The 9748-nt window shown below is 53.9% G+C and overlaps 1 long non-coding RNA gene across 1 annotated transcript; it reads left to right on the forward strand.

Moving 5' to 3' along the window:
• Positions 1–2224: 2224 nt before the first annotated feature.
• On the forward strand, positions 2225–3588 carry LOC129511074 (uncharacterized). Its single transcript, XR_008664745.1, has 3 exons — positions 2225–2415; positions 2881–3200; positions 3317–3588. It is a non-coding gene; the product is annotated as an uncharacterized LOC129511074 (long non-coding RNA).
• The last annotated feature ends 6160 nt before the right edge of the window (positions 3589–9748 follow it).

The raw sequence follows: 9748 nt of genomic DNA on the forward strand, positions 1-9748 counted from the left end.
GGTGACCTCTGATAGGGGCCTCGGGGATGATGGCCTGTCCACCTCCCTCCCAGCCGGCTCTCTCTGCAGGCAGTGGCCCTTCCCTTTTTTTCTCTTGTCTCCAGGCCTTGAGGGCAGGTGTTGTCCTGGTCCTTGGGCCTCCCCCAAGGCAGCTCTGGCTCCAGCACACCCACCCACCCCAGCACTGGGCATGCCGCACCCCTTGACCTGGAGCCCCGGGGGCTCTATTTTCCTGGTCAGGATTTCAGGATGGGAGGAATGCACACCTCCCAGAAATGGCTCCACACTCCCCCAGTCTATGCCCTGGGAATCACCATTCCTCTGCCGGCATTCTGATTTTGCCCCCAATTCACTCCCCTATCACATCTTCCAGGTCCACAGCCCTAATGGGGGACAGCAAACCCCAGGGTCCTTCCAGCACCATGTTTCCAAAATACTTCGAATCCGAGCCAAGAAAGACATCCAACGTGGCAGCAGAGAAGTGGGAGACTGGTCACTCGGGTTAGTGTGCCTTGGTGCCAGAGGGACGGTCTCCTCCATCTGTAGGGACACAGAAGTTGGATACCGCATAAAACAAAAGGAAGTCCTGGCAGTGGGAGCCAGGGAGGCAAGGCGGTCAGCGTAGATGGCAGCTCTGACGGTGACCAGCAGGCTGGGTCCCCGTGATAATTAGAGGCGGCCCGGCGGGCAGCAGCTGAGGCCTCATCCCCGAGAGCCATTTCAATTGCAGAGTTGGCGCAGAAGGGCCTATTGGCCTGATAGTCATCTCTGCCTGGCCATTTGATCACAGGCAAATAATAGCCCCAGCCGCACTGTGTTCGGGCTGCAGTGAGGACAATGACCTGCCGTGAAAGGAGTTAAAAAGATTCTGGGGAAGGGAGAGGCAGGCCCACACGGTGGCAATTCAAGATCTTTTGGACGCTGTTAGCTCCTTCTTTAATTAAGCTCCTCTTCTTCAGCTCATCCTGCAGAAATGCACCTGCCTCCCATCTGCCATCCAAAACGGGGAGCGGGAGAGTGACTTCACACTGTTACTTTCAGAGTTTTGCTGTGGCCCACGGTGTGATTTTTTTCAAGGGAGGCAGCCACAGACGTGCTCGCTCTTTCTCTTTCTTCCTTGCTCTGGATGATTCTATGAAAACCACATTAGAAAGTGTGTGGGCCAAGCCATCCCGTTCATCAAAGGGAGAAGGTCATAAATAGTATTCATTCCGAGAATATCAGGGGCACTACGGGCATTCGGGGAGGGGGGCATGAGCACCAGGGGCCCCTTAATTTACGTGATCTCCATTTCATCCCCCAAACTGCATCTGTGCCTGACAACTGGGACACAAAACCGTTTCCTCTACCAGAAGATCCTTACTTTCTGCAGCAGTGTGCAATACACGATCGGGGCCCATGGCATGGGATTGTGTCATTTTCTGAACAACCCAGTTTTGTTTGGCGGCAAGTGTGGGGGGGGGGGCGGTACCTATTTTAGGCTGCTTGGTGCTTACTCCATTCTGCAAATCGTTCCCATTCACGTGGGCCCGCGATGGGTATGAGCCCGAGCCCTGTCCGACCTGCTTGCCCTCCTGGAAACCTTTCCTTGCCAGAGCCGTGTGAGCCTGGCTCCAGTGCCTGCACACGCTCGAGCATTTTCAGGGAGAGACCTTGAATGTGCTCCTCCCACACTCAGGCCTGCCGTCCCCAAAACCAAGGGAGGCTGGTGCAACCCCAGCCCAGCCCCGGATGCCACCCCGCCCCTCCCCCCATGCCTGCCGCAGCTCAAAGGGACAAAACGCTGTGGCGGCCGGTTGCTGAGGACCGACCTTTCACGCCTGCAGTGCCCTGCGGAGAACTGCTGCCCCGTGTTAGGGAATAGGGATGCTGAGGTCCTCATCGATTTGGGCAGGATACAAAGAAAGTGCAAGTCAGAGATCCCCGCCCGGGCTGTCTGGCTTGAAACATTCACTGCGCCCCGAGAAGCTATAAATGGAGCAGCGGGAAGTGGTTCTCCATCTACCTGGGAAACGGCCCCCTGATGGGCTCACCCATTAGACACCTGCTCCTTCGGGCCGGTCCTCTGGGCACGCCCCCTGCGCTCGGCCCCGCCCCCTGCGCCCGGCCCCGCCCCTGCCCGAGTCCGACGCCGCGCCCGGCCACGCCCCCTCGCCTGACCACGCCCCCTGTGCCTGCGTCCTCGCGTCATCACGTCCTCCCTGACGTCACCTCGGCTCTGCACCGCCGAGCGGGCTCGGACCCCAGGTCGCTGGATGCTCCCGCAGCCTCCGCAGCGCGCGGGCCGGGCAGCCGAGCCGGGCAGCCGAGCCGGGCAGCCGAGCCGCGCAGCCTTATCACATGCTTTTAATCGCTGAGCTAAAAGGTGGCCAGGCCCGGACTGATTCCGCCGCCTGAGGACGGTCGGAGGGTCAGGTGCACGCCGCTTCGGGAGCCTCAGCCCCTGCAGAGCGCGCCGGGTTGGACGGGGGGTATCGGGAAAGCGCAGACCGGAGGAGCTTGGCGGTGTTTAGCGTTTCGAAGGGACGCGAGCCCTGTGGTCACGAGGGTGACAGTGTTGGGGAGACTACGCGCGCCCCTCCTCGGGGACAAGGCGGGTGCCCACCGTCTCGCAGGGCGGCCTGATTTGGAGGGGAGGCGGCGGGGGGCGCGCTAGGGACGGGGTGGGGGAGAGACGGGGCCGCGCCAGACCCCAGACGCGGGGGCCGCAGGGTCTCCAGGGGTCCCTCCTGCCTCCTCCGGTCGCCGTCCAGCCCTGCCCCCTGTGTGTCCACTTGCCGGCTTGTCTTCCACCGTCCCTTCTCGTCCCCCTCACCTAGTGCCGTGCCTCCTCCCTCGACACCCGTATTGACACCCAGGACTTTATTTCCAACTCTACAGTCATGACCCTGAAGCCTTTGTACCTCGCTCACACGTCTCTGTTGGACCCTGGCCCGGCAGCTGGAGAGCGAGCGTGCAGGGGGCTCGGCCTGCGCGGCCAGGCGCCTCCACCTCCACGGCCCCAACCAGCGAAGCCTCCACATCCTCGCCCCGCAGCCCGCTGCTTCCGCGTGCCCCCCACCTTTACTTGGCAGCACCCTCCTAATGAGCCCAACTAGAAACCTGGCCCCCGGCTACGCGCACCCCTTGAGTTTGTTGGGCGCTCTCCCTGTCCTGACGGCCTCTGTTGCTGGGGTTGAGGACTGCATCATTCCTGCCAGGTGACTGCAAAACAGCCTACTGGGCTTCCTACCTCTGGGTTGCTCGTCGCCCTCCAATCTGACTTCCGTCTGCCTCCAAAATGATTTTTTCATAAAACGAAGCTTGTGTTTTCCAGGCTCCTCCTGTGTGCAGGTTCTTGCTCACCCAGGCCCTCTTTTAGGACCTGCACCCCATGCCCGAGAGACAGTGCTCAGGCTTTGCAAGTCGGAGTGCCTTTCCTCTCTGCTCGGTAAAATACACTTCAAAGACTTATTTTAATATCTGTGCTATGGGGGATCCCCGGATGGGCCCAGCGGTTTAGTGGCTGCCTTGGCCCGGGGCATGGTCCTGGAGTCCCGGGATCGAGTCCTACATTGGGGCCTGCTTTTCTCTCTGCCTCTCTCTCTCTCTCTCTCTCTCTCTTTCTCTCTGTGTGTGTCTCTTATGAATAAATAAATAAAATCTTAAAAAATAAATCTATGCTGTGGTCTATGTGGTATGTGCCGTGCGGTATACGTCACACGGCGTGCTATATAGTCTGCACTACGTGGCATACGTTACGCTATGTGGCAGGTGCCTTATGCTGTATGCAATACGGAATATGAAATTGGAGCTTGTGAATCAGAGTAAAAGGCTCATTGCAAGCCATCAATTCTGTGTCCAACTCTGGATGCCCTCCCTGCCTTTTCCCGGGTGCAGTGGAGTGTGGCTCAAGGGGTGTGGGGTGGGTGCTGAACACTGGGATTTGACTGAGCGACCGAAGCCTCAAACGAGATGCCGGTGGCCGTGGGGGATGGTTTGGGGAGCCTCCGTGTGACTGGGATATAGCCCCCGTCCAGACCCTTCCTCTTGCCAGGGAGATGGCGTGCTCAGGGTCGCCGTCATCGAGAGCAGCCTGTGCGCTTATTAGCTGTAATGCTGCACTTAGTATTATTACTTTGTTCTTTTCAAAGCACTTCTTCATTTTCTTATTGGGGGCAGTGGACCTTATCCCCATCACATGAGTGAGGAGACAGAGATTCGGTGGGGAGGGCTTCTTTGAGGCAGCAGTTAAATCCCTCGTTCCCCTGCCTGGGGCCGTCTGCAGGGAGACCTGCGTCCCCTCTTCCTGCCTCTCCTCCTTGATGCTCCTTCCTCTGGTGCTCCTTCCTCCTGTCCCATTCTCTGGCTGTGCTGAGGCCTTTCCTTTTGCCTCGCCCACACTATCCCTCCTCTGAAGAGCACCAGGTGCCAAGTGGTGAGGATGGACAAGCCAACAGAGGTGGGCGGGCTGGCAGGAGGGACCCCACCCCAGGAGCTCTTCTGGGCATTAGCGAATTGTCCACCTACGTCCACAGGACCAGCCTCACCCCAACTCATCATGTCTCCTATGGAATGCTGATTTTAGGTGTGTTTTCTGCATCTTGACCAAAATACTGGGTAAGGGGAGGGAGGAAGAAGGGGAAAGAGGGGGGGGAGGGGGGGAGAGAGGGAAGAGAGAGGGGGGAGAGATACGGGGAGAAGTGGAGTGGGGAGAGGAAGGGAGAGAGTGGGGAAGGGGGAGGAGACTGGGAGGAAGGTATGTCAGGCTGCCCAGTCACCCTGGAGAAGCTGCAGCCCCAGGGGGGCAGGGAAGGGGAGGCAGGGGAGGGAGACCAAGGCAGGGCAGGTGAGGGGCAGGTGGAGGGACATTGGGCAGACCCATGTCACACTGCTTTTTGCTCAGCTGTGAGCCTTGCCTCATCGTGCCTTTTCTTCAATATCCCCTCCTCAGATGAACCTCCTGCACTTTCTCACATCATACAGCCCCACCCTCCTCATTCCTTGTTTTATGAAACTTCTCTGGTCTTGAAGCACTCTCTGCCACCGTGTGCCTGTTGACATGGTCATTCCAGGCTCTCCCAGGTGAACGCTGTGTCTGCTGCTGCCTCCCAGGGCCTGGTCACGGACTCTCGTGATGTTGATGCAGTCACGCAGTGGGCAGAGCTCCCATCCGGGAGTGCTGTGCGGGGCGTGTGCAGTAGAGCCCTGAGCGCAGTGCCTCAGGCCCCAGCACTGGGGAGGCCGCATCCCACCTGGATCCCCCTGAAGGGCGGTGGCCGCGTGAAGGTCAGAAAGGACAAGAAATACAGGGAAAGCTCAGCGTGGAACAGGTCCAGTGAGGAGTAGCCGTGTGCTCTCAAGGCCGTGGGAATCTGGGCTGGCATCCGTGGGTCTTCAATTCTTCTGTTACGTCACAAGCACCATTACAATTAGAAATATAATTATGTGGAAAGGAATCCCCTGGGGTTCCTAAACAACCTTCTTCTTCTTCACCAAATAAAGACATGCATTTTGCATTAATATTGAGGAATAAATAATAAATTATAAACAGACCAGAAATTGTAACACGGTGGTGTGATGTCTGTAGATTTTTACGGTCTCTGGAGTCTGCCCCTCTAGAAAGAATACATTCTTTCTGGTGGTTAAAAATATTCACAATCCTTTGTTAATCCAGTTCACTGTGCCCGTATAGGAGGACCGTTGGAACAGAAAGTGTATTTAGAATTCTATGGGCCCCATTCTTCCAGTGCATTTCAATTAGAGACACCATTTGTCTTGTGTGTTTTATCTCCTGGAACATTCTCCCGTGTGCTGTTGGAAGATAACACCATTTTCAGGTCTCTCAAGTTGCTGGGTTTTACTCTGCGTCTGCTAACACCCGTAGGTGTATGTAATCTCACTGTAGCAGGATGTTGTCATGTCTTGTTGACTAATTAGCCCCTCACTCCAAATCCCAGCAGCTAAGAGTTCAAGTGTTAAATGGGGGGACAGTGAATCCAAATGGGAGGGGACAGGGACAGTGTTCAGGAACAGGCTGGGAACTCTGTGGCTGTATTTTCCCCTCAGTCATGGCAGGTGCTGCCTGGTTACAGACCCTAATGGGCTCCACCCTGAGCCACAGACATTGTCCGAATACAAGATTAGCAACTAGAGCCTGTGTGATAAAGGACAGCAACGTCTTTTAGGTTGGTGCTCCAGGAGGGGAGTTCAGGATGCTGTAACATAACATAACATAACATAGATGTCTTTGTTTATTCACACAGGAAATGTTGATCAACTACAATGTGCCAGATTCTGGGAAGATCACTGGGGCCGTGACGATTCATGAGACGGTCTTCTTGCCCTGAGAGTACACAATCTGGAGGCAGAGAAAAAAGACAAGTAGACAATTATAGGATGCAATGGTGAGGACTGGGAGAGAGGCCTTCTCAGGAGCCCTGAGGACTGAGGAGGATTGGAGTCAGGGAGAATGACCTTGAGCTGTGTGAAGGTCAGCTGGAAGACTGAAGAGAACTAAAGTAGGACATTCTAGACGATCATAGAGAGCCACACGGTCCACAGGGCAAGCGTGGGCTTCCATCGAAGGATGTGAGAAACTATTGGAAAGATTACAGCTGGGAAGCTCCAAGTAGAACCTTGAGGTTGAACTCATACCTTGATGGCTGTGTTCAAGGGTGGACTCAATGGGGGAGAAAAGTGAGATCCAACAAATTGAGGGAACTCTTCCAAAGGAGAAGAGACAATGAAGGTCTGTGATGGTCGATTCTACAGTTATTTAAGGATCACATTAGTGGGCTCAGCTGCAGTGAGGAGGGTTTGGAGTCTCGCTGGGATACCTTGAGCTGATGCTGCTGTTGAACCAGGGAATGTAGAGAAAAGACAGTGTTTGGAGCTGATGCTATGATTTCAATGTGGGGCAATTTTAGATGAGGTACGAGTGCCTGGAGCTCCAGACCTGGGCTGGGATGTAGGCACCGAAATCAGAAACTTTCCAGAGCACTCACAAACCAGGTGGTCAAACCATGAGAATAAAAGGATCAAGAAGATAACTGGAAAACCCTAGGAATCCTAAATTTAAATCATAAAAGTAATGCAAAAGGAAGAAAGAGATCAGGGAGGCAGACTGGGAGCAAGTGGTCAGAAAGGGAGGAGGAGATGCAAACAAGAGAAATGTCTCGAAAGCTAGCAGGAGAGATCGCCAAGGAGAGAAGTCATTGAAAGTGTCCATCAGACAGGGAGGACCCCATCACTGGGCTTGCAAACCTGAAGTCTCTGGGGAACTTTGGGTAAGTAATGTCTGTGGATTCAAGAGTAGATTGAGGGGCGCCCAGGTAGCAGTTGGTTATGCTTCTGCCTCTTGATTTTCACTCAGCTCATGATCTTGGGGTTGTGGGATTGAGTCCCCCACCTCGGGCTCCATGCTCAGCAGAGTCTGCTTGAGATTTCTCCCTCTCTCTCTCTGCCTCTCCCCCTGCTTGTGTGCTCCCTCCCTCTCTCCCTCCCTCTCTCTCTCCCTCTCTCTCTCTCTCTCTCCAATCAATCAATCTAAAAAAAAAAAGAGTAGATCGAAATCTAAACACAGAGGGTAAAATGGAGGTAAAGGGGAGCCTGGAGTAATCTGGCTCATTTGTAGATGGAGAGACAGAGGTCCAATGAATTTGTTTACCCAACAACACCTGTAGACCAGAAAATCAGGTTTCTGTGTGGGATTAGAGGAAATATGCATAGAGAGAAAGAGGCAGGGTCCTGTGGGGGGTCTTGAATCTCAGTCTAGAAATACAGGAATGCAACATAGAGCCCAGAAGGTTCTCGGGCTGAGTGCTGCCATGTTCACAAGAACATTTTGAGAAGATCAATCTGACATAAGTGAATGGAAGGAAGACAAAGGATGGGGAAGCCGGATGTGGGCATTGGGCTGTCCCACACTCTGGGGATGAGTCAGGAGGGAGGACCAGGTAAGGATCATGAGGATGGTGTTCATGACTGATCGGAGAGGAAACGAAATAGAGAAGAAGCCTAGCTACGTGCTCTGCCTTCTTGGCTTGGGCGAAGAGAGATTCATTGGAAGAAACGGGAAGATCGAGAAGGAGTATTGCCTCTTGGCATATAAACTGCCTTTAAACAAATGATGATTCTGATTTCTTAGCAAAGAATCCATTTTAGATGGTTCCAGAAGAAGACTGCTATCCACATGTCACCTGATACATCCCTTTAAATTTGTGTGTACTCACTTTTCAGTGAACACGGCTGTGCCTTCACTGTAGTCCCTCGGGAAGCCCGGATCCCGTTCTCACTGCTATTCCCCGCGTCCATGCACCCCGGCCGTGGAGCACAACCTCCGGGGTCTCACCCCCTGTCAGGACCAACGGAGAGCAGCACTGAGGTCTCCTAATCCTAACATTTCATTACTTTTACCAGAGAGACGAGAGCTCGCTCATTAGCACACTATGAAATATTATCCTAAATAAGTAAAATTAAATTATCCTTGCCACAATAGATGAACCTTGCACATGCCACGATTCGCTGTTCATTCTTTTAATTACATATATATATATATTTTTTTTTCTTACTTGCTGATTTGTGAAATTCACTAACTCACAATGGGCTTCCCCGTCCTTAGGGAGACGGGTCTGCTTCTGCTCTAAAACACAAGGTTTGCACACCCTGCTTCCCATGGCTTCTGGCACACTCTACCTGGGGCACCACGGGGGCTGACTGATGGGCTCTTTTTCTCTCTTCAAGCCTGTAGCAAGCTACCTATTAATTTTCTCCTTTTGAAATTGGTGACTAGGTGATGACTATTCTCTGGGAAGATGGAAAAAATACCATTTTGCTCTGAAATTGGAAATTCTGGCCCAGTCTAGAATGACTGTAACATTGCCTTACCTTTCGTGCTGTGGTGTGTGTGTGTGTGTGTGTGTCCTTAGGAATGCAAATAGCAGGCATTGCCCTGGTTTCCACCTGCTGGACGGTGGAGCCGTATTGACCGACCATTCACCTGGAGGGACGCAACGGCCGTCCCGTCCTTGGGGTGCTCTGGGAGGGAGTCAAGGCCAGACTGTGCCACCAAGTGCCCTCAGGGGTGTGCTGCATTCTGCGATCATTTGGTAAGCATCACCTGAAGGATCCTCACAGCATCCCCATGACACAGGCATTGTGAGTTCCCCTTAAGGAGCCGGAACCACAGAGGGGTTGGATGGACTTCCCAAGTCCATGTCCCTAGCAAAGGACAGGATGTGAACCCGTGTTTGCACGTGCTCCCGAATCCTCCGTGGCTCTCATCAGACTGGCCTGGACTGTAAGTTATTATTGAGAAACAAGTGTGCACAGCAGCCCCAGAAGTAGGATGTGAGAAGAAAGCCATCGAGGAGAAGGGGGGGGAGGCAGGTTATCAGCGGCGGCATTGGAGAAAGGCTTGCACAGTTAGCTCATTCCTAACTTTAACCTTTTCTTTCTTTTCTTTTTTTTTAAGCAGGAGTTGACTGAAGAATATTGAGAAAGTACGATGACCATAAAAACGTCTTTCAATACTGCGTTTGTGTATTTTGTCTGTTAATATTTTCTTGCAGGCACAGGCAGCCTTTGAGGCTGTTGCTGTCACCACGGGACCCTCCCCACCACCCTGCGCTGGCCTTCGGGCTCGCTTCTGAGGGAGAGGACGCAGGACACCTCCTGGCTTCCTCCCGGGCCGGGGTCCCTCTCTCCCTGGGGTGTGTGGCCTGGGAGCCCTGACCTGCCTACAGGGTGTCGGACGCCCGATGCTCCC

The sequence above is a fragment of the Nyctereutes procyonoides genome, unplaced genomic scaffold (assembly GCF_905146905.1).
Source record: "Nyctereutes procyonoides isolate TBG_1078 unplaced genomic scaffold, NYPRO_anot_genome, whole genome shotgun sequence".
Lineage (NCBI taxonomy): Eukaryota > Metazoa > Chordata > Mammalia > Carnivora > Canidae > Nyctereutes > Nyctereutes procyonoides.